Here is a 25,134-nt window from a genome sequence, read left to right on the forward strand (position 1 = left end):
GAACTCTCAAGTTAATCTGTTAACAGTTGATACTTTGCAGTTGATTAGTAGAGAATCATCTTCATAGTTAGCCAGGAAATGATCCAGAATTAGAAGTTAGAGAAGACTGTGTTCTAGCCTGACAGCTGAGCATGGCAATACATTTTGTTCTCTTCACCACCTACACATATTATGTTTGGAGGAGATTGGGGGGCGGGAGGGGAATGTAATTATGTCTATTGGCATTGTAATCAGTTCAAATGCCTCCATTTTAAATACACTTCGGAAATCTTAACCCCAAAGTTGAAATGGATGGGCAAGTTTGAGAGATTTCCTGATCAAGTCTTGTTTTTACCAGAAGGTAAAATAGAATGTGCACAAAGGTACCCAATGGCTGCTTTGTGCTAGTGGAAAACACTTGCACTCGTGCAAGACTGGGCCCCTGATTTTCACTGCTCCTTGCACCTCCTGAAAGCTGCAGCGGTATGGGATATTGTAGGGGGCTCTCAGGTAGGGGAGGATTGGTGAAATTGGTTGCCCCACTTTGAGTGTTTGGTGGCCAGCCTAGTCCAACCCAAAGCCAACCTAGTGTTGCATCCAGTAAGCCTGATTTGCTGATGGAATGATAGGTTGTTCAGTGAACTATCTATAAAATTAGAGGATAGAAAAGTTTGATGATAGAGGTATACGACAGTTGAAGGGCACTTCCATGCTTTTTAAAATGGGAGTTGCTGCTATGGACTAATACAGGTATAATATTCCTCTATATAATTATAATAAAAGCAAGTGGACTCAGGTGCTGTTAATATAGTATTCATAGACATACTGCAAATGGTGCCTTATTTAGACCACCCAGTGTATTTTATTTTATTTTAAGTATAAACTATTGTCAGCACTAATGCAAATTTCTAGTGATGATATGTGTGTGTGTGTGTCAGATAGAAGCCTTCTAAAAAGCTTTGCTCCTTATAAAATGTTGAGCAGAGAGAAAAATTATTCAAGATGAATAATATTCCATATGTCACAGAGTAGATTGGGTTTGGTGTGGAAGACCCTTCTAATGGGTTGGGGTTTTAAGGGAAAGTGGCTCAAAATAAGGCAGTCTTTATTGCAACAGAATTATTAGGGTAAGTTAGAAGAATTATCTTCCATTAGAGGCAAATAATGTATTTGATCAGACTGGCAGCGTTCACTGAACTGGGGAGTTACACTGAACTCTACTTCAAGCCTGAATATTTAAAGTACAATTTTAAATATCGGGATTTTTTATTTCTGGGGGATCCTGCTGCTGATAGTGCTTATAACCTTCCTAAGGAACACCTTTATTTTATTTTATTAACATTTCCTCTGCTCCCTTAAAATCTAGACTGAGAGACGAGACAGAGCGTTCTCTGTAACACAGATCTTTGCATGTTTTTTGTCGTTATGTATTTTCTCAATTAAGAGTCTGAAATTGCAACAGTTAACATGTGGGGGGGTTCACAAAACATTTTTGAGGTGAGAAAGGGGTCTTTGTACTCGTAAAGGTTGGGAACCACTGATCTAGGGAGAAATGTAGGAATAATTTCTGAGCAGACGTTTTTCTGCATTGCCTTCATCATTTATTTTTGCTTCTTCTTCTTCTTCTTCTTCTTCTTCTTCTTCTTCTTCTTCTTCTTCTTCTAAGCTGCAGTTTATCCTTTCTATTATTTCCTCCTCAGATCTGCACCGTTGCTGCAACTATTTCCCAAAGCACACCTATTTTAGGAACTGCCTTTATTTTTATACGGAAGTGCAACTTGGATTGTCACCTTCCCAACTTACAATATGTTCCTGGCAGATAGCTTGATCTTATTGCTTACTTCTGTTTCTAAGTGCCTTTTTTTTTGTACAGCCCTTTAAGACAAGACTAGGCAGGGCAAGTCCAAGTACCTGCAGATGGCTCCCCACTGCCCAAGAAATCCTGTGGGGTGCTGTGATTTGTGCCTGGACTGGTTCTTGAATAGAAGAATGGTCCTTCGAGTGAGTGAGTGAGTGAATGAATGGCAGAGCTTTGGTTAATAAACAGTACCATCTGAACACAGCCTTCATAAAGCTGCTTGAAGGTGTACATTGTCTTGAAGGTTGAGTTGGCCCCCCCAATTTTTGTTGTGCCACAATCATTGTCATCCCATTTTAAGGGAAGGAGAAAGAGGGTAATATATGCATAGATAGAAAGCTAGAACAATATATACAAACAAGAGTTGAATGCAGGGCCGTCTTAGGGAGATCAGCCGCTGTGGTGCGGCGATCCCTCTGGCGCCCTCGGCGTGCCACCTCTCCGCCGCCTTGCCGCCCCTCAGGAGGGGGGTGGGCGAGCGGGGGATGAGGGGCGTGGCGCTGGAGCGGCGCGGGGCTCTGTGCGCCCTTCCAGTGCTCCCGGGACGGGAGGCGAGGGCGGCCAGCTCACAGCCCGCCCGGGAGCGGCATGGGCGGCAGTGACTGTGCTGCCAGCGCGCGAGCGTCCGGCCGCCAGCCCGCCCATGGGGGCGGGGACGGGGGCGGGTTGGGGAGGGGGCGCCCGGTATGCCGGCAGGCTCGCGGGGACGCCCCTGGGGGGGCTGGCGCCCTGGCGCACCACGCCACTAGCCCCTATGGATGAGACGGCCTTGGCTGAATGGGTCCAGTGTTGCAATTTAGGGGTTAAAAGTGGTTCCTGAATCTGAAACGGTTTGAGACCCTTCCCCCATGTAGCCATAAGTCTGGATCCTGGAAGAAAGAGTGCTGGTTGCATAGGAAGGACCATGAGCATAGCTGTCAACTCCCCCCCCCCCCTTTTAAGGGAAATTCCCTTATTCCGAATAGGATTCCTCACAAGAAAAGGGAAAAGTTGACGACTATGACCATGAGTGTTTCTTTTCTCGCCCTCCCTGCCTGATTAAATCATTTAATTACAGCCCTCACCCATGTGTAGAATTGCACCAAAGGGAAGCAGCACCCGATGCTGTTTCTAGTCTGTTGGAATGGACATCAAAATACTGTGTTTGCATATACTGTTAGATATGCAGTGGTACCTCGGGTTAAGAACTTAATTTGTTTTGGAGGTCCGTTCTTAACCTGAGGTACCACTTTAGCTAATGGGGCCTGCCGCTCCGCCGCCGCCCCACGATTTCTGTTCTCATCCTGAGGTAAAGTTCTTAACCTGAGGTACTATTTCAGGGTTAGTAGAGTCTGTAACCTGAAGCGTCTGTAACCCGAGGTACCACTGTATAAGTGCTAATGTAAAATGTGAAAGATGGTGATATAAGGCAGACAGTCTTTATTGCCGCGTGTACATACCTGCAATGAGTTGCTGACCCGTCAGACAGTGAGGTTTTCTATCTCAGGTTCCCCTAGATTCATGCTGCAACCTTCAACTACACGTTCCTCGGTTACCAAACAGCTTAGTTCTCAAACGTTTTGGCTCCCGAATGCCGCAAACCTGGAAGTGACTGTTCCAGTTTGCGAACTATTTTTGGAAGCCGAACGTCCGCCGGGCCTTCCGATTGGCTGCAAGGGCTTCCTGCAGCCAGTCAGAAGCCACGCTTCGGTTTCCGAATGTTTTGGAAGTCGAGCGGACTTCTGGAACAGATTCCGTTCGACTCCCAAGGAACGACTGTAATTTGCAGAAGGGCCTGTTGCCCGGCTCCCACAATACTCCCTACATTTTGAGCCCTGCTTAGATCCTCTGATTCTCCCCCTTTGCCTTTGGGCATCATGAGCAAAGGTCACAGTGGACCTAAAGGCAAGCCTAGATTTGCCTAGTTGGCCCTCAGAAGACTCTTTATCACCAGGTCTCTTGGCTTGAGATGAGGGAGAAGGCCCAGCTGCAACGGTGACTCAGCAATGGCTCAGGGATAGGAGGAGGTGACAGAAAGCTATATGCCCTCGACCTTTGCTGGGTCTTCAGACTTTACAGCTCTGCTCCTGCTCTCATGCCGTGAGCAATTTCATGAAAAGCCCGTAGTTGACTAAACTAGCTTACAACAGAGGGGATTTAATTTCTAGTCGCATGCCTATTCTCCCTCTCTCCTCACCCCCACCCCCCCAGTTCCAATATTGTGTTTGGACCTCTAGAATGTATTTGGTTGAGATTAATCACCGGTGTGTGAAATGGCCAAATCACAACAATGGGTATTTTGTGAAGCAATACATTTTCATGTATAGCTAACAGCAACGAGTTTAATAATACACCAAAAGACACATTCCTCTATGCTGCTGTTGTTAAAATGTAGTGATGTATCATTCCTCTTTAACTACAGTCAAAACATTTTTCTGGCAAATGTCCAAGCATAAACAGCAGAAGTCAATAACCAAAGTCTTCAGCTGTGGGGGAAGGTTTATCCTGCTTAAAGTAAGTATAGGCCTCTGAAATGGGTTACTTTTGATTAAGCGAAGGACAAAACTTTATTCTCAAGACAGTATCACATGCAGTAAGGGACGGAAACTTTAGCCATTGAAAGGGGTCTTAAGTTGACTGTTTAGTCAATTTGCTTTTTTTTAAAAATAACCAAACTTATTGCACATCTGTTGAGTAGAGATAGGAAATCCTGGGAAATAAACTCTGGGAACATTCAAGGAGGGAAATGGTCCTTACTCATTTGTGTTTCTTCTCAGAATTATTTGAAAAATTGGAAGATTGGGAGAACACTTAAAAACCCTCTTGAAATGTATTTTTTAGAATGAGTGCAATGTTTTTGAACACTTTTAAAAATGTAAAATACCCCACGGCATTAGAGAATCATAATCCTGGCATACAGGTAACTAGTCAAAGATGCATTTCTCTACTTAAAGCGTGCTGCCCTCTTCCTGACAGGAGTATAAAATGCCGTCATTTTACACACATGGAAGTGCCTCTTGCCTTTTTCTAGTGACTTTTGATCTAGTTTGGAGATGCTAGAAGCAAATAGCCTGCTTCGGCTTTCCTGTTGACCTGCCTCTTCCTGGTTGACCTTTTTCATGTCTCCTAATCACCCTCCTACACATTGGGAGTCAATCAGGTTATTGCCCTGCCTTGCTGGGTAATAAAAATGTCGGAAGAAAGCAGGGCAGAAACTGTAGAAGTTCTCCTTATGTGTGGCAAAACATCAGAGGAAAAAATTCGACCGTTTGGGTGACTTGTACAAGGAAGTGGAGCACAACTGGGTATATTCACAAGTTTGTTGGTACGAAACAAAGTCATTTATGGTTTTAAATAGGCCAAATGGTACCATTTTATATTCTAATTAAGTTAAAAGTGTTGCATTTCGTTTGTTCGAGCAACTTGGATAAGGAAGTAAATATTGCATATATCTCCCCCACTACCTACTTTGTGTGTCCGTCGTCCACCCTCCGAAATGTGGTGGGGAAATATGGGGAAACAAGTTTTTCTCCACAGCTTTAAATGTTTCAGGAGATTTTTACATTTCTACTATTAAGATGTGATTCTGACTTCCATTTTCCCATCTAGCGCTTCCTTCCTTTTTCTCCCATCATCCACCAAAATCAATTTGGACTTCTTTAACGTGCAAGTAGATTATGCCAGTTTGTCACTTAACAAGTATTACTTATAAAATCTAGCAATCCCACAAATTCAGGATGGGATAGATAGATACTTGGAATTTGTCCTTTGACAAATTATCTAGAGAAGGAACAAATGCAAATGATCAGTTACTTTGGTTCACAACAAATAGTGACCAATGCAGAGATTATCTTTAGGTATGACTGTCCACCTTACCATATGGAGAAAAACAGATGAGTTTTGCAGTAAGGATAAGAAAATTTCCTTCTATACTATTCTTTGGGGAAATGTGTGTGTATATGATTGGGAGAAGATGGGAGGGAGAGAAAGCTGTTAGCAATCGTAGCTCTCCCCTTTTTAAACAGTGGCAGTGCCCTTGTCTTCCCCAAACATCACATACTCAAGTTTTAGGCTTACTCTTTTTGGTGTACCTGTAGTGCTCTTAAACACCAAGACAGCAACATAGAATGGAGGGAATACAAAACCTATTTTTAGTGGCATGCTACTATGCCATTAAAAATAGTTTTTTTATTCCCCCCCCCATTCTATGTTGCTGTGTTGGTGTTTAAAAGCACTACACCAAAAAGAGTAAGGCTAAAACTTGAGTGGCGCTGTGGGTTAAACCACAGAGCCTTGGACTTGCTGATCAGAAGGTCGGCGGTTTGAATCCCCGCGAAGGGGTGAGCTCCTGTTGCAAGTAGATAAATAGGTACCACTCAGGCGGGAAGGTAAACAGCGTTTCTGTGCACTGCTGGTTCACCAGAAGCGGCTTTGTCATGCTGACCACATGGAAGCTGTACGCCAGCTCCCTCGGCCAGTAACGTGAGATGAGCGCTGCAACCCCAGAGTTGGACACGACTGGACCTAATGGTCAGGGGTCCCTTTACCTTTTTACCACAAGCAACAGCAGTTTTTTGAGAGGCTTTATTTTCCTTAATTTTATTGCATTGTTGGTTTGTGGTTTAATGTTTTTGTAACTTTAAATTTCTTTGTATACCACCCTGAAATCTATTTTTAGACGATAGGTGGTTTATTATTAATATTATTTTAAGAAATACCTATAATGGATATTTGTGCGATTAGCAAGTTGGTGCCTTTTGGCTGGAGTGAGGATACAATTTACCCGAGGGCTGGCTTTTTTTGGTGCCATCCCTTTTGCAATTGTAATACCTGTATATTCTGGTGTATAAGACTACTTTTTAATCCAGGAAAATCTTCTCAAAAGTCAGGGATCGTCTTATACGCCGGGTGGAGAATCTGCGGTCGAGTATATCTCAAACTCTGTATTTTAACTGGAAAAGTTGGGGGTCGTCTTATACGCCCAGTCGTCTTATACGCCGTAAAATACGGGTGTGTGTTAGCCCAAAGTTATGTAAAATGCTGAACTTTGAGGATCACCTGACCTGCACAATGAGACTAAAGAACCAAGTTAGTAATTGAAACTGAATCTTTTCAATAACCTGAGGCCTTGTTACATTAATTTACTGTGCTGATTGGAGTAATATGAGCACTGGAGTGTCAAATCTGAAGAACTATGCTACAGCAGATCTCTCTTCAGGATTCCCTGATGCCTGTCATTTAGATACCGTCAGATGTGTTGCACTTCATGATGAGGGCTCTCTGTGAAATTCCTGTCTGTAGAAAAATTCCATTTTGAAGCCCTAACTAATGGTATGTAATTTGATTGCCACTTATTGATCTTTGTCATGTAGAAAATATTAAGTTGATCAAGGATTGTTTCACTTCATCATGAATCCCTTGCCTGCCTCGGGAATAAAAGTCTAAATTACTGTGCCGATCAGAGGTTTCATCTCAGCCCCTCTTCCCCCTCCCCCAAATTCTTTACAGTCGTACCTCGGGTTACGTATTTTCAGGTTTCGTACTCCGGTAACCCGGAAGTGTTTTTCGGTGCGCATGCGCAGAAGCATTCTGCATGGTCTCGTTCTGTGCAGTTCGCACATGCGCAAAGCGGGATTTTCGAGTTACGTACTTTTCGGGTTACAAACAGCACCCCGGAACCAATTAAGTACAGAACCCGAGGTACCACTGTATTTCTTGAAAATGGAATTTAAAATTGAATTCTGTATATATATTTTTCCTGTAAAACCTCAGCCACTGTTAAAACATGTACTGTATTTTACGCTCCATAAGACGCACTTTTCCCCTCCTAAAATGGAAGGGAAAATCGCTGTGCGCCTTATGGAGCGAAGGCTTCGCTCCCACTGCCTCCCCACATCCCCTGCCGCATTCGGCAGGAGGTGGGGGGAGGCAGCAGCAATGTTGCTGGATCATGCCAGCACCTCCGTTCACCGAAAGAAGCTTCTTTCGGTGAGCGGAGCTGCTAGCACGATCCAGCAACATCTCCGCTGCTTCCCCCGACCTCCCGCCGAACGTGACGGGGGATGGGGGGAGGCGGCGGGAAGCGAAGGGGGTGTTGGTGGATCGTGCTAGCAGCTCCGTGAACGGAGCTGCTAGCACGATCCACCAACACCTCCGCCGCCTCCCCCCACGTCCCGCCGAACGCGATGGGGGATGGGGGGAGGCGGCGGGAAGCGAAGGGGATGTTGGTGGATCATGCCAGCAGCTCCATGAACGGAGCTGCTAGCATGAACCACCAACACCTCTGCTGCCTCCCCCCATCCCCCGTCGTATTCGGCGGGAGGTGGGGGGAGGCAGCTGCGATGCCTGCTTTTGGGATCGGTGGGCGGCAGGGAGGTTGGTAGAGGATTTCCTCCACCACCCCACGCGCTGCCTGCCAATCCCAAAAGCAGGCTTTTGGGATCGGTGCAAGGCATGGGATGGTGGAGGAAACAGCGGGGATGCTGCTGCTTTCTCCACCACCCTGCGCCCCGACGCCAAAAGCAGGCTTATCCCCTGTTGCTTTAAAGGGGCATGGGGAGGAGGGGAGAAACCTTCTCCCCTCGTCCCCATGTCCCTTTAAGGAAGCGGGGATGAGCCGCTGTGAAGGGAGAAGGGGCTTCCCCTCCAGCGCTCCCCTCCGTGTTTTTTCCTGGTTTTTCCCCTTTAAAAAACAAGTGCGTCTTGTGGTCCGGAGCGCCTTATGGACCGAAAAATACGGTACCTCCAGCACAGAGAAATGCTGTTTCTTTTCCTCCTGTGTTTAAGTATGCATGAAAATTGATTAATAAGGTAGACTCTTAACATACTTTAAAAATAAATAAATTTGTGCCCTTGTATTTGTATTTACCAGTGGATAATGTTCCCCATCCCAAAGTGCTTTATTTAACTTGTGTTTTGAACCACCATGGCCTTGTGCTGCTATTTGCATGTGCAAAATATTCACGTATATAATGAAATGATCACTTGGTATCATTTTATGGACGTTTGACATTTATTTTGTAAGGTTCACATCTGTATAAATGCCACATTACTGGAATTGTGTACTTGTTTAAAAATAGGTTGGGCAAATACATTGCAGATAAAAACTGGAGATGATTTTCCAATAATGCTGAAAAGGCCTGCTGCATGGTAGGTGTTTAGTGTGAATTCATGTCCTCCCCCCCCCAAAAAAAAAGTATTGTGAAAGTTGTTCTTAAATTTAGGACAAGCAAGGGAATTGTGTTCCAATTAGGTAGTGAATTGAGAATGATAGATGCTGCAGTTAAGAGCTTTCAGTAGTGCATAGATTACTCTCTGAGCGGTGAGTTCCACTCCACAGTGTTCAGGTTATATAAATATTTTAATGACTTTTTTCATCCTTTACATCAAAACGAATGCTGCTTCCACCTTTTCGTCTCGCTCTTCCCTTCCCCCACTCAGTAACAGAGCTGTGATCTATTTACAGTGAGTTGTCAGTACACAGTTGCTCCAGCTGTTTGTGGAACTCGTTTTGCCTTTTAATTTCTTAGTATGTCATTGTCTTTCATATTTAAACCTCATTTCTCTTTGGTCTCAAAGCGTAAACTATTTTTCGCTGTGCTTTTTGTGCAGTCCTTTTTTTGCGGGAGTAACACAGCTGTTCCGAAATGACAGATACCAGGAAGAAACGAACATTTTAACAAGCCTGCTTAGCTGAGAAAGAAGATAAAATGGTTGTATCACCTGATAGGCCTTGGGGATAAAAATGCAGATGCTGAGCCACTTGTTTTGGTTTGTTAAAATCAGGAACAGGAAATCCTCTCCTCCCATGTTGATGTGAGTAAATATGGATTCCAGAAATGCTTGGAGGGATCAGGGAACTTAGAGATGTATGCCATCCACAATCTGGCCAGCATTTACCCTTCTATCTCAGGAAGAATCTATAGAATCCAAATTTCTTTAAAGCTATGTCAATATTTCATCTTCATAACTTTCACTTTCACAGTCCATTAGATGGAGGATTTCTTGTGAGAACAGATTGAACTAGGATGGCTAGCCATAGTATTGGCTCCCTTCATCTGTATATGCACTAAGGAGTAGCTGCTTTTTTAAGTTCCTTACAGCTGACACAACTTCTCACCAGTGAAATGTACAGTACAGTGTTGGCTATGTGCTCCCATTTAATCTTTACAACTTCTTTCTGAAATGTTCATGTATGTCAGGGGTGGCTGACCTTTTAGGCTCCGTGGACCAGATCATTATCCGGATTGGTCTTGTAGGTAAAAATTTATGACAGTGAACATGGGCTGCCCACCTGTCAAACAACCTGGCGTCAAAGCAGCATCAGGTACAAAATGTTTTGAAGGACATGGACCTTCAATGCATTTTGCAAGGTCCTCCTTAAAGGAAGTCCCCCCCCTTCATTTTAGCAGGGATTTCATGCAAAACGTTTCCTGAATCATGAAGGGGTTTGCATAAAATCCTGCCCAACCAAAAAGGATTTAACTCCCTGCTCATCACCTGAAATCATGCAGATATGGCTGTGTGCCTTTGCTCCCTGCTGAGAATAGGCAAGCAGTCAACTCTGGGCTTAACCCTACCCTCTGCTATTGGCTGATGTCGCAAATGATGTCAGTTGATGGGCAGTTGGACATTGTTTGAAGAAGATGGCCTCATGGGCCAACAGGGACCCTTTGGCAAGCCAAGATTGGCCCATAGGCCAGACATTCCCACCTCACCATGTATGCATTGGTACAAGCTAAGCTAGTCCTTTTCATTTTCCCCCACTTTCAGTGCATAGCGCTGCAGATAGTTTATGTGTAAGGGCCTAACCCAATGTTATATGAGCCTCATGGCTGCCACTGAAAACAGCAGTCCCCTATTGCCATATCATCTCTATTCTGGTAATGTCTAATATTTTTTGGCAAAGTGTTTGAAGGGCTTAACCTCAGGAAAACATTCTATTTCATTAAAAAACAAAAACCACTCCTCCCAACTTGAAAATGAGCACAGAGCAAGGGTCTAAACCACAGGAAGATGGGGTGAGCTCCCGTTGCTCGGTCCCAGCTCCTGCCCACCCAGCAGTCCAAAAGCATGTCAAGTGCAAGTAGATAAAGGTAAATGGCGTTTCCGTGCGCTGCTCTGGTTCGCCAGAAGCAGCTTGGTCATGCTGGCCACATGACCCGGAAGCTGTCTATGGACAAACGGCAGCTCCCTCGGCCTGTAGAGTGAGATGAGCGCCGCAACCCCAGAGTCGTCTGCGACTGGACCTAATGGTCAGGGGTACCTTTACCTTTAGGCTATTGGGGTAGAAAGAGATGTAGGGTTACTGCTTTCAGAAGCAACTATACTGCTCAGCAGAGCAGCCTAATCCTGGGGCCGTTGCGTAGGGGTTGGTTAGATGCAAAATTTAGTGTCTCTTCTTTGTTGTTCGTTCATTTCTGCTACGCCCCTGGACTACTATTCTGCTTGCTAGGAATTTGGTATTATCGCATATCACAATAAAAGCAAAACATGTAATGGAATGTTAAAAAGATAAAACACCTAGGACGTATGCTAACTCCAGAGTCAGATAAGATTTCATTCCAAAATGCTTTAATTAATCTCAGAATGTTGCTGTCTCTTTAGATTCAGGGGGTGATTTATAAGCTTTAAAAAAAATTCAAAACAAGTTGCCTTTTTCTGAGCTTTTTATATCATCTTGATTATTTTGCTCTGGGAGGGCAAGGCAAGTTTGAGGCTCAGGAATTCTGCCTGAGGATTCGGTTTTTGGGGGGTGGGGGTCGGAACTGCTATGCAGAAATGAATTGTTGTAGTGGGTGAAGGCTTTCTCATGGACTTTGCTTTCCTTAAGTGAAAACTGATCTCGTATAACACAATAATAACATTAGTTTGAGAGACAGTGGTAACTTAATGAAGGTAACATAGGATCTCTGTGCATAGGGTCCTAAAGAATTAATGTTCTGATTATGTACATTCACTTACTTGGATATATAGTGTGTTGAGGACAGCGATTTCCCCCTGCTTCAGTTTAGCATGAATTCCCTCTGAGCCTCAGGAGTGATTTTTAAGGGCTGCCACCCCCTCTGCAAGCATGGTTTGAATCATAGAATCATGGAGTTGCAAAGGACCTTGAGGGTCATCTTGTCCCACCCCGCTGCAATGCAGTTGTCCCACATGGGGAATCAAACCTGCAACCTTCTTTGAAGACAACCCCATTTTTATATTTTCAACCAGTGATATTTGAGAAGATTTTTAATTCCGTAGAGGTGTGGTATAGTGGTTAAGAGTGGTAGACTCGTAATCTGGGGAACCGGGTTCGTGTCTCCACTCCTCCACATGCAGCTGCTGGGTGACCTTGGGCTAGTCACACTTCTCTGAAGACTCTCAGCCCCACTCACCTCACGGAGTGTTTGTTGTGGGGGAACAAAATATAAAATCAAAAAATCCTTCCAGTAGCACCTTAGAGACCAGCTAAGTTTCTTCTTGGATTCTTGTTGTGTGGGTGGAAGGGAAGGGAGAATGTTAACTGCTTTGAGACTCCTTCGGGTAGTGATAAAGTGGGATATCAACCTGAAACTGTTCTTAACCTGAAGCACCACTTTAGCTAATGGGGCTTCCCACTGCACTGCCAGAGCACTATTTCTGTTCTTATCCTGAAGCAAAGTTCTTAACCTCAAGCATTATTTCTGGGTTAGCGGAGTCTGTAACCTGAATCGTATGTAACCTGAGGTACCACTGTACATACGGTGGTACCTCAGTTATCAGACGCCTTTGAAGTTGAACATTTTGGAAGTTGAACGCCAAAAACCCAGAAGTAAATGCCCCGGTTTTCGAACGCGCCTCAGAACTTGAACAGGGAAACGTGGCTTCCATTCTGCGTTTTCCGTATTGAGGCTTGCGTTTTGAGGCTTCCGCTTTCGGTTTTCATTTTTCAAATGTTTCGGAACTCGAACAGACTTCTGGAATGGATTATGTTTGAAAACCGAGGTACCACTGTATAGTGTTTATAAGCTTTTAATCTTGCTTTCCTATCCAAGGAAATAGAAGAGTAGAAGTCTTGACTTATCATCACAACAGTTGTGTGGCATACGTTAGACCTGACTGTGATTGATTCAATGGTACACCATGAGCTTCATAGCTCAGCAGACATTTTAACTTGGGTCTCCTAGATCTCATGTCCAACATTCTAGATAATATTTCACGGTGGCTCTTTAAGAGGTCTTAAGATCTGTTTGAACCTAGTTAGTTTACCAGAATCCCAGCCGTGGCACTTTACCTCAGTCATAACAATGTTTACTTGGACCCAGAATCACCAGAATGATAACAGAATTTAAGGAAGCCCATCAGCACACAAGAAAACAAATGGAAACACATCGCGGTGATCAGATGTCTAATGTGCAGACAGCATTTGCTAAAGATGCTTGTTCACTTGTGGAAGTGATTGAAGAGCTTGTCAATTCCTTTAAAGAAGACACCATCTATCCAAAGACAATTGGAGACCTTCTGCTATGGAGATATTTAACTATGGAGAAAAGTGATGTAAGTCAGAAGAATAAAACATTATTTTGTAGCTAAACAACCAGGGTGTCAAAAAGAAAGAAAGAAAGAAAGAAAGAAAGAAAGAAAGAAAGAAAGAGACTTGCCTTAATTTAAAAGCATGTAGTGCACTCTTCTTAACTTGATGGCCAAGCACAGGGTAGGAATTTTGATGGTTTCTCTGAACGCAGAAGTTAGGTATGCCCTCCTTCACTGTCTTTTGCGGTAAGAATGCCCCTGGATATAAAACAGTGACTTAATGAAATGCATAGAAGACTTCTCAGCTACAGCATGAGTCACCCACTGTTATGTATATTCATTGATGGAGCAGACATCATTCAAATTCTGGAGCTTACTGATGCTCTGCTAGGAGTGGAATGTGTGCAATATAACATCTCAAATGAAACTATGCATAGCACTGAGAGGTTTGTTGTACTGCCCTAGGACAGAACAAGCGCTTGCATTGATGTGGTCAAGGGCAGAAAGAAGTTGCTCGCAAGGAGGATTTGTGGAAGGAATTCCACCAACGTGAGCTACTCTTGAACAGCATGTAAAGAAGGCAGTTTTCTAGGTTGGTCGTGCCTGGAGACAGACTCTTGTTTCCAAGGCCTTTCCTTCCCCAAAAGGTTTAGGCTGGATTCGGGTGGGTGACGGAAACTCTACATGGCTTTCTTCTGGCTGCCCAAAATATCAGAAGGACAGGGAATGCAAAACTTCCCTGTTCTCTTGTGAGGCTGAATGCTTCAGCAAATCAGTCTGATAAACCAGAAAAAAATTCAGCATGTATGTTTGTTAAATTTAAAAGCCCGTATAACTATCTAAGAACATATGCCAGAATTACTACTTGGTTTCCGTTAAACTCCCACCCTGTCTTCTGCCCTCAGACTTTGGCCTATCGACACAAGAAATCCACAAAGCTTTATTGATAAAACCAACTGTGTGTCATCACTGAAAATGTCGGCTCACCAGCCACCTAACCTTTGAAGATGGGGACAACTGGAGAAGGTGCACCTCAAATTCTGGATGGGCTTGTGGAACTGAACTGTTTTGGAGTACTTTCCGTTTGAGTGTGTGTGCTCCTGTGTAGAGCCTTGTTTGAAATATATATATATATCAGGGATGGGGCACTTGCAGTCTGCCGTGGTGTTATTGGAGCCTTATCAGCCCTGACCCTTGGTGATGCTACCTTGGGAATTCTGGTCCAACAATGTCTGGAGGGCCACGGGTAGACAATACAGTGCACAGAGCTGCATGAGGACGAATTCCCATCTCTTAGTGATTATTGTAGTTTCTACTGGTACAGTTATGCGAAGTTCAAGCAAGTCCCGGGAACAAATTACTGATCTTTATTCTTGTATAGTTTCGTACCATGTTGCTTGTGCACTACTGTATTTAATTTTGGTCTGTTGCTGAACATTACTACTTCAGGTGAAGCCCATAGGTGTCTGTTAACAGAAGATACTGTATTTTTACGAATCTTCTTTCTGAACCGTGTTTCTCAGAAATGATGGAAGTGTACGCCAACAGTGACTTGAAAGTGAAGTGCTTGAAAATTTTGTGAAACGTGCCTCAATAGGAGTCTTAACGGTTAAGCATTCCGGTTTGATTATTGCTCAACACGCAAAGTAGGGAGTGGCTTGAGAAAGAGCAAGGAAATAGAAATAAGCTTTCTGAAAAGGTTTGAAGGAAAGGTGTGACCATGGCTAGCTAACTTAATTTTATCTCTGTATCCTTTGTGGAAGGGTTTTCCTGTAAACGATCTAGGTTATAACATTAGTTTTGTAGGCTAGACTCTTACTGAGCATCAGAATCACTTAGGCTCTTGGCCTATGTGACACTCGAAAATTAAATCTACAAGTCTGTTAACTAAAGAAAGTCTGGATTTACAATTTTATTAAACTGTACTCACTAATAAAGACTTCTCTATGAATCAATATAGCCTCTGCAGAAATTAGCTGGTAGGAAATCTTTCCAAAAGGACTAGCATTATTGCCTTGATAATGTTTTAATGCAAAAGAAAAGTCATATAAAATTTTATCTTGCTGGTATTCAGTACCACATAAAACCAGATACACAGGCACCAGCAGCATTAATGCTATATATAATCTCTAACTAAAGGCAGATTATATATATTTGGTAGGTTTTTTCCATGATAAGAGTTTTCTTTATGGGAGGATACTAACAGCATCCCCAGCTTTCCATTAATATTAGGCATGTATTCTTTAATCAATTGCTCACTCAAGAGCATTATGACCAAGTGTGGAATCTTTTAACAGTAGTAAATTCTGGCATGCTTAATGAAAATCATTGGCATCCAAATGTATGTTTGGAAGGTTTCTCAAATTGCAAAATATTCAGAGGAGTATGTGTGAATAAGGATGGGTAGACAGGTCAAAGTTGTGAAAAATACTGGGTTCTTCTCATTAACGTCATGAAAGTAAGATATATTAACAGGGAGTGCCCGACACTGCCTAGGATTTTTAAAGAACCCACCAAATACTGTGTTTTTAAAAAGGATTGTGTAAAATGGCCACTTTAGACCCATCATGCCAGAGTCACTTTTTGGTTTGAAATCTTGATTCAAAATGGCACCCAGCATATCAGGGACAATGAAGTCTGCTTCCCCCTCTTTGGGGAATATCTTCACAGAGTTTGGCAATGTTATCTTTAGAGGTGGCCAAACCTATGTCACACCAAAGGCACTCAAAACATTGACACTGATCCCTCCCCTCCCTCCACCAAGTTTGGCGACAATATCCGGGTAGGCGGTTGAACCTACGAAGAACAAACATACAAACCACTTTCCAAAATATATAGTAGATAACAGGAATAGCCAATATGGTGCCCTCCAGAACAACTCTCCTCCCTGACCATTAGCAATGGAGGCTGGGGTTGATGAGTGTTATAGTCCACAATGTCTGGAGGGCTATCCCAGTGTAGAATTTACCAAAAAATAATAATTATGTTTTGTAAACAAATTTTAGTAACCTTTGTTACGATTATAGTGTATTGTTTTTATTTACAATGAAAATCCTAACCTTACTTAACCTGGGAGTAAGCTCCACTGAATCCAATAGGACCTCTGGGTAGGATTGTGAGCAAGTGTGGTGTAGTGGTTAAGAGCGGTAATCTGGTGAACTGGGTTCGCGTCTCCGCTCCTCCACGTGCAGCTGCTGGGTGACCTTGGGCTAGTCACACTTCTCTGAATTCTCTCAGCCCCACTCACCTCACAGAGTGTTTCTTGTGGGAGAGGAAGGGAAAGGAGAATGTTAGCCGCTTTGAGACTCCTTCGGGTAGTGATAAAGTGGGGTATCAAATCCAAACTACTCTTCGTCTTCTATTTTCTCTCTCTCTCTTTCTGTATACATATGCATTTAAAATTTTTAATTAATCATAACAAAATCGAAAATTCTTTCTAGTAGCACCTTAGAGACCAACTGAGTTTGTTCCTGGTATGAGCTTTCGTGTGCATGCACACGAAAGCTCATACCAGGAACAAACTCAGTTGGTCTCTAAGGTGCTACTAGAAAGAATTTTCGATTTTGTTTTGACTATGGCAGACCAACACGGCTACCCACCTGTAACTTAATTAATCATGTGAGACAGATTTTTACCTCATGCTAATGGGGCTTTGACCAAAGACAGATCAAGCAGCAACAGCAGCTAGGCTCGTTCTTGCTGGAACAAAATATGTTCCTTTCCTCCCACGTTGAGAGCAGACCAGGATGTAGCTCAGGGTTTGTGTCAGAGTTGGAACTATTTATGAAACTAATCCATATTTTTGAATGATTTCCACATCTAATCCTGCAGGGCTCTCTATTTGAGTTTTAAAAACAGAAACGACATGATTGGATTCGTGCTCAGATATTGTATTCAGATAGCTCTGAAGGTGCCATTAGATTGACAAGTCTGCAACAGCATATTGTTTAGCAATTTATAGCATTCTGTCATTAGTCTTTGACACAGTAGTATAGTCAACAATCAAAATAAAATACAGCAAAATTTAAAAAGTAGGGAGCCTTGGAAGTCCAACGAGAGGGGTAAGTTTGCTTTTTAATCAAGCCACAGTCCATATTACTGCTGGATTTTTAACCCTGTTCTGTTTATTTTTAGAGTTTGATAAGCTATTGATGACTGCATAAAGAATCACATTGTTAAACTTGCTTATTATTCTTTATTATCAGCTCCTTTTTAAAAAATCATTCTTATGTTTCTTAAGCTACACCAATTCAAGCTTAAACCCTTTTTTTTTGGCTTGATCTTTGGCTCAGCCTGAATAATAAGGGAGAATGGCTTTTTCTTCTTAGTGTATCTGTAGTGTTTCTGCAACGTCCAGTATGTTGTTCAGGCTGCAATCCTATATGTACTTAGCCAGGAGTAATTTACACTGAACAACGAGGCTTACTTCCGAATAGACTTATGTAGGATCTGAAATGCTCTAATACTCTGATATACACTTTCTGAGTGCTGTTTTGGGGCAACTATGTGGTCTTTTCCCTTGGAAGATAGCTGATTATTTGAGTACGCATCTCCTTTTGGTTAGGGTCATGAAAAAAGATGTAGCATGAGTTTTAGTATCTTCTTCCCTTTGAATGCAATGGCGCATTTTAACCACAAAAGCTATCATGGTTGAAGTAATACCCCAAATGTACCTGTAATGTTCAACTTAACATTCATCACAGCAGTGTTGTTGTTTTTTGAGCAAATGCCTCGTTTCAGGTATACTGTATTACTATTTACCATATGTGCGTTTTGTAGAGCGTCTCCAAATACTTAAAAGAACTTTTTACATGCTTTCCAATTTCTTTAATCCTTTTTACAGTTTATTATTATTATTATGTTTGATCATAGAGAGGTCAGGTGCAGAAGGTTTTAAAACCTATCTTCAGGGTCCACTTAAGGCAGCCGAAAATTACTGAGGTCCACTAGTCACAAAATGGTGGTGCAGTGGCAGACCCATTCAAAAATTGGTGGTAGATGGAGGCAGTGTTTAGCATTTCTTTTTTTCTTTTTTTACTGATATCTATCTAATCCATCTTTAGAAATTGCTAAATTCTTTGCCACAGCATTTCCCTTTTGACAGGGAGTTCTATAACTGGCTTTCCTTAAGTTGCACTGCAAGGAGATGTTTTCATTTAACTCTTTTCCTTCTCACCCCAACATGTCTCTCAATATATTTTTACCTATCTCCTGTAATTTTTCTCCCATTCTCCATGTACCTTACTCTCACTCCCACAAACTGTCAGTTTCTTTTATCCTTCCTGTCTGGTCCTTTTACATTCAATTAGTATAGTTGTTTCTTCGTTTTAGTGGTATAATGAATGAAGTACTATGAAGGAGCAGTTTTCTCTTTTACCAGCTCCCCACAAAGCTACGTATCAGCCGTGGCCTTAATTTAAGAGTCAGTTGCTTTTAATTATAAAACATGGACTGTTTTCATATACACAGTAATATGCTTGCAGTACCTAAAGATTAACCTGACCTGGGAGTGGAGGAAGATTAGCTGTGTCCCTCTAATAGTTTTCCCTTTTTTAAAGGAAAAACATTTGTGTTGCTATCAGTAACTGATTCTTAGGTATTTTTCAGCTAAAACCTTTAACAGCAATCTGAAAAGCCACCTCTTCTACAGTGTTAGGATGTGCAGAGGGGGGTCCTCTTGGAAATTTCAGCCCTTGGAAATTATGGCAGTGGTGGCTCAGAAGACCCTTCAGCTATGGAATTCCCTCCCCACAGAGGTGCACCCAGCACTTCAGTGGTATCACTTTAGTTGTATACGGAAGACACAATTCCTTACTCTTTCCTTTGGCACCTGAGGTATATGGTTTAGCATCCACCCTAGTCTCTTTGCTGTAATTCTTTTTTAACTGGTTTTAATACGTTTGTTTTTTTACATTGCTGTAACCTGCCATGGGACCTCATGGTGAAGGGGTGTGCGTGTAAGAAATAGAATTTCAGTCAAACCTCAGTTGCCAAACGTCTCGGCTGCCAAACGTTTCGGAAGCCGAACGCCAGCAACCTGGAAGTAACTGCTTCCATTTTCGAACGCGCCTCAGACGTCAAAAGGATTCCGAAACACGTTTCTCTTTTTCCCTCCAATGAGATTTGCCGACGGCCCTTTGATCCTCGGTTGTTGAACGTTTCGGAAGTCGAACGGTCTTCATGAATGGATTACGTTCGACAACTGAGGTTCCGCTGTAATAGTAATAGCTGAGCACCTGGTTTTGTTTCGATTTGCTTACTGCAACTCTCCACATGAAATCTCACTCTGTTCCAACGGCCCACGACTCTCAGAAGTAGTCCCCCCCCACACACTCGGGGAGGGGGATTGTGAGTACGTGGAGAGCTCAGAAAAGCATGGATCAGTAACTGCTTCTATGATGGCAATGCCATCTTTGGATACCATCCAATATGTCTACAGTATTGATGGGTTCTGAACTTTCTTGAGTTTGAAGCCATTTATCTGGTCTGTTGCTACAAAGGCTGCTCCCAGCTATAGTGAAAGAGGAGAAAGTGAGACGGTGGATATTATGGCATGAATGTGAGCAAATGTAGTTACCTGAGACTAAATGCAAGTACACCCTTTGGGACTGTGTGTGTGTGTGTGTGTGTGTGTGTGGTTTTGCTATAGTATAGTATACTTTGGTCAAAGGCTGATCACTCAATAACGTTTGCTTGAGTTCAACCGGCTACAGTTCCCTTAACATTTCTTCTGTGTAATTTTTTCCTGGTGAAAGTGGAAATCGTATCTACATTTTGGTTTACATTAATTTAAAATTAACACGTGCACCAAGTAAAGTAGAGTGATTAAAAGCATGTGTTGTCTTTAACGTTCTAATTAAAAGTGTATTTTTGTTTGTTTCAGAACCTTCTCGCAAGTGTAACTTTGCTCAAGAGTCTTAACTTTCTGTGTCTGGATCCTGAATTGTGCCAAAGGTAAGTTACATGGATTTCATTTGAACTAAGAATACTTCTCTCTTTCCCACTTTAAATTGCTGGACTAATTGTGTCTTGCCTCCCATTCCTCAAGTGCTTTTATCATTTAGTATACTTAAGGCTGCAACCGTACTATCAGTTCCAGGATGGTCACGTTGCTTGTGTTCACTCTTAAATATGGGGAGGAATCCTTAACTTAGCCTCCTTAACTACTTGTTCCAAGATATAGTTCAGGAGGTCTTTAATGTCATGCATTCCTGAGTGAACAGCATCGGAGGCAGTACCAGTTGTGTTACTCAGTGGAGACTGAACCTATGCATCTTAGAAATGTTTAGAACTTGGAAAGGATCTCTGTCCTCTCCCCTTGGAAAGGGGAAGACAGAAATATTCCTTTGGAAGGATTTCTGTCCTCTCTCCTCACATGGGGAAACCAACCCTGTGCTATGCCGTCCATCCATTTCCCATCCATTTTCTTTCCATCACTACTCCATAAGGTTACAGTTTATGGTGCCTGTAAAATTAACCGAGTGTATCAAATAATTGGCTTTGCTTCTTTTCTGAGTAGCAAAGTTTGATTATCTATCTGTGCATCCTTAGATTTGCAAATGAGAAGACAGTGTTAGTTGTGGTATGATTGGTTATCTTCATGTTGCCACCATAATTCCAAATAAGTAGATTTGTAACACTGGCGTTAGTAAGAAGGGAAGCAATTACTGTAGTGGAATTTTTAATAATCCCCGTAATTCAGATGGGAAGATGCAATTGACTATGAAGCTGATTGTGCAGGTAGCCGTATTCTGAAAGGGAATACCAAATGGACAAGACCATTATGGAAATCTCTGGTCTGGAGGGAGTGGAAAGAAACAAAATGAATCTAAGGGTGCATTGCACTTGGATAGTCTTCTTCTGGGAAACAAGATGCTGAGAAGTTGAAGCAGCACCTATTAGAATTAAGTAGTCCTGTGTAGATTTCCACCAACCTAGAAAAATGTGGCTTCATTTTTCTCTGGTGACCTCTGCCCATGTCCCAAAGATCCAGAACCGGAAAGGAAGAAGCTACCTTCTTTTCTCCAAGGGGCATGATCAGTTTGTTTCAGGTGAAAGGGAAACTGCAGAAGTTTTCTTTCACAACGGAGACGGACTTTCTGTCTTGTAGCCAGGGGCCATCTACAGGTAGCAACCAGCACCAAAGCAGTGTTATGCTTGTTAAGTTCATTTTGATACAGGTTTTTTTTTAATGATACAGTGATACTAACCATTGTCATCAGTTGATGAAAGAGATCAGCTCTCAACAGTCTCTGAAGCTAAGTGGGAAAACTGCACCTGTTTGTTTGTTTTTTATATGGGCTGCAGTCACGTGCCATATGTTTTGGGTTTTTTTAGCAATTCCAAACATAGAACAAATTGCTAATCCTGTTTTTTATTTATTTATTGTAAGTAATGTTACATGATGGATAGAAATAAGGTAAGGCTATCCCTATCCCTGGCTGGAGTGCCCTTCAATATCATTTAAGAAATCAACTTTTCCTGCCTTATCCATATCATTTATTAAATAGCTGCCCCTGCTCTTCAACCGAGGGGCAAAAGGCAGAGTCATAATCCAGTTTATTTACATTCCCTTATCCCTGGCTCTCAACATTGCCTGGCTTTCACTAATCTATTCTTCTATTCTTTTCCTCTTGTAATGTTGCCAAAGTTTTAACTAGCCTTCGTAGCTGTGTTTTTAACTGCGTCTTGATGTTACTCATGCATATCAGGTTGCTCCTAACGACACAAGGGCAGGCTGTGTTTCATTGGCCAGTTGGCAACCCTAGCTCCTCTCAATTTCCACAATCAGATTTTTGATTGTGAAAGAATAGAAAAATTATGAATACTACCAGTTGTGATATTTGTTTCTATGGTGCTTGGAGATATGTATTGCATTATATGCATAGTGATGCCCGAACTAAATAAGTAACTTGATTGTATTGTATCCATGCAAGATTCCCCCTGCCCAACTGCCCAATTTGCAATTTTATTTAAACTGTAAAATATCTGCAGTATTCTGATAATACAGATTGGAATACGTGTTTCCCTTCCAGAGGGCAGAAGGGTCAGTAATAGCATTTACAGACAGCAACACAGTAGACTCCCTTAGAAAGTAGGTAATAGCTTTCTAGGGGATTAGTAATCGGGTTTGCAATATTAGAAGTTTCAGAGTTTTGTCCTTTGTAGGTAAGATCAAGGTGAAATTTGCACAGTTTAGAAACGAATCCCCACCCCCACCCCCACAAATGATAGAAGCACTATGATGCTTCTGGAAAAAGTGAATTGAGAACAGCAGCGGCTCTTTCATGTGAAAATCAATAGGCCAAAAGAACAGATAGGGCCAGATCTCATACATACTGTACTTCAAAGTTTTGAGACTGGCAGTGACTTGCACTATGTATGAACCATTATCTGTATGCTGGAGGGGATAACTGCAACGCACCAGGTGACCAGTCAGATATTATTTCTCTTTTCCCCTAAACATAGGACTTAGCTGTTGTAAAGGGATTGTGTCTTGCCACCCTAGTCTGTGTGAAACACTGAAATTCTGTGACAATAGCTTATAGACAGAGGACCAGTGATTCTTCTCCCGACATGGAAATTCCCAGATCACGATGATCTTGAGTTAGACATTGCATTGGAAAGGCGAGTAAACATAATATTCTCTTCTGCTTTTATGCAGTGGGTATTTGCCAACTGTGAAATCCATGGGACTTGGTTGATCTCACACACCCCACTCCTTTCCCTTCTTCTTATATAATATCCCAAATGCCACAGTTTCTGTTTTGGAGAAGCAGAACTTTTATTTCTCAGTTCCACCCTCTTCTTTTGTTTATATGGAACCTGTGACCAAATGCTCTTCATTGCCTTTCTCTGCCTAGAAATGGGCAAAAAGCTGAATTCCAAGGGTTCAAGGAAGGAGTTTACTGGTTTGTTCAGCAGATTGCTCCACAAAGCATTGAGGAACATTTGAGTAAGGCAGAACCAATCTATTAAGTAGGCTACCATGTGACCCTTGTGGTCTGCTCAGGATCTGGTTGGGGTGCCTAAAGTAATAATAATAATTTATTATTTATACCCTGCCCATCTGGCTGAGTTTCCCCAGCTACCCTGGGCAGCTCCCAACAGAATATTAAAAATATGATAAAACAACCAAACATTAAAAACTTCCCTAAACAGGGCTGCCTTCAGATGTCTTCTAAAAGTCAGATAGTCTTTAAGAGAGAGACCTCTTGAAATATTTTTTTAAAGTAACGTTTGTTTAATATTTGAAGATAAAGCACAAGAAAGAAAAGAAGAAACAATCCAATACTTACACAGAAGAGAAAGAGAGAGAACCTTTTAATTTTGGAGCAAGCCAATCCTAGGAATTTACAGTGTTATGTAAAAGAGGTAATTTTATGCCCTGAAGGCTCATTATTTAAAGTAGACAGATGTGGGCTGACATTGGAACTGGAGAACTGGAAAGTAAAATTTTCCTTCTTGTAATCTAATTCTTCCTGCTCCCTTAAAACTCAGCAGAGGAATCTCTCCTTCTCCTCCCACACATTGTGCTAAGGAGCTGTAGCTATCTTCACCCAAGTTCACACTTTTCATGTCTCCCATGCTGTTCTATATACCTTCCGCTTCTTCTTTTGTGGGTCTTTTTTGGGACTGTGGGCAACAGCAGAACTGTTGTGAGCAATGCCATAAATCGGTGTGCACAGCACAGTTTTCCAACCACGACAAGAAGACTGCTTGGATGACCTATCTGGTCCCAGAGAACAAATAACCTGCCTGAGAAAATGAGTACAACCCCCTCCCCCCAAAAAGGGAAGCCCCCCCCACTTCAACCCGCCCCCAAAAAGACTGCACCCTACTGCCTCCCATTCATTCCCCAGTGGCAGGGTCCTACCTGAAGAGATTTGGAGGGAGGATACAAGGTGGAGCATTGTCCTGTTATCTGTTTCTTTTTCCCCTCTCTCCTTGCTACCCCAACTCCTTTTGACCCTTTCTTTTCCAAGAAAGGAAACAGCAGCTGGCTATCTGGGAAGAAGGTGGGGCAGCTTGGAGCTTTCTCTTCTTCTTTTTCCAGCCAGCCCAGCCTGCTGCTCATCAAGGTAATTGAAAATAGGCAACAAATGACAACATTTCATTTATTTGTTCGTTTTATTTTTTGTCTGGAGGGTCGGAGGGCTTTGATGGGCTGTGCTGCCCCATGGGCGCTGATTTGGGAAACCCTAGATCTGGTATAAATAACCCATGAATTTAGGGGAATTTGTTTTGTGGTGCTCATCCCGAGTCGTGTCCCCCAACCTGCAATATGTAATGGTAAAAAGCCAGTGCCTTTCATGTGGCTGCAATCTTTTAGACGGTGCCCTTGCTCAGCACCCCAGAGTTGTCCGTGACTGGACCTAACGGTCAGGGGTACCTTTACCTTTACCTAAGCTTCCCTGGGAACCCTGCTTTGATAAAGCTGTTCTTGGTTGCCACACTCTAGCAAGCTCCATAAGAGCCACTTTAAGCAGCAGTTTGTTGGCACACGGGAACTGCAGGTAGGGCTCCATTGTAGTTGCAAGGTATTACAGTGGCAAATCTGTGGACAGTAGTCACAGGTGCCTGGTTTGGCTAGGTCACTCCTGAAGGATTCTTCTAGTGTTTTGTATAAACTTCTTTAGAATCTCATTTTCGATAGTCTCATTCTGCAACAGTTCTGCCAGTGACACAAGGTCTCAGGTAACAGATTTTTAAAATCGTCAGGGTATGGCAGTTGTTAAATTTGTTCACTAGCTAGACATGCCTTGTTGGGTTTTTCACCCAGCTTTAATGTTATCTTTCCTTAAATGGCTTCTCACAACATA

The 25,134-nt window shown here is 42.5% G+C and overlaps 1 protein-coding gene across 2 annotated transcripts in view; it reads left to right on the forward strand.

Moving 5' to 3' along the window:
• The window catches only part of NCK2 (NCK adaptor protein 2), a 68,186-nt gene that overhangs the window by 9,210 nt on the left and 33,842 nt on the right, over positions 1–25,134 (forward strand). Inside the window, exons 2-3 of one of the 2 annotated variants that reach the window (XM_033147652.1) lie at positions 20,196–20,266; positions 22,781–22,939. The gene's annotated coding sequence lies outside the window, so the exon portion shown is untranslated. The remainder of the gene's footprint in view (positions 1–20,195; positions 20,267–22,780; positions 22,940–25,134) is intronic. The other variant, XM_033147651.1, reaches the window with a different exon arrangement.

This window comes from Lacerta agilis, chromosome 4 (assembly GCF_009819535.1).
Source record: "Lacerta agilis isolate rLacAgi1 chromosome 4, rLacAgi1.pri, whole genome shotgun sequence".
NCBI lineage: Eukaryota > Metazoa > Chordata > Lepidosauria > Squamata > Lacertidae > Lacerta > Lacerta agilis.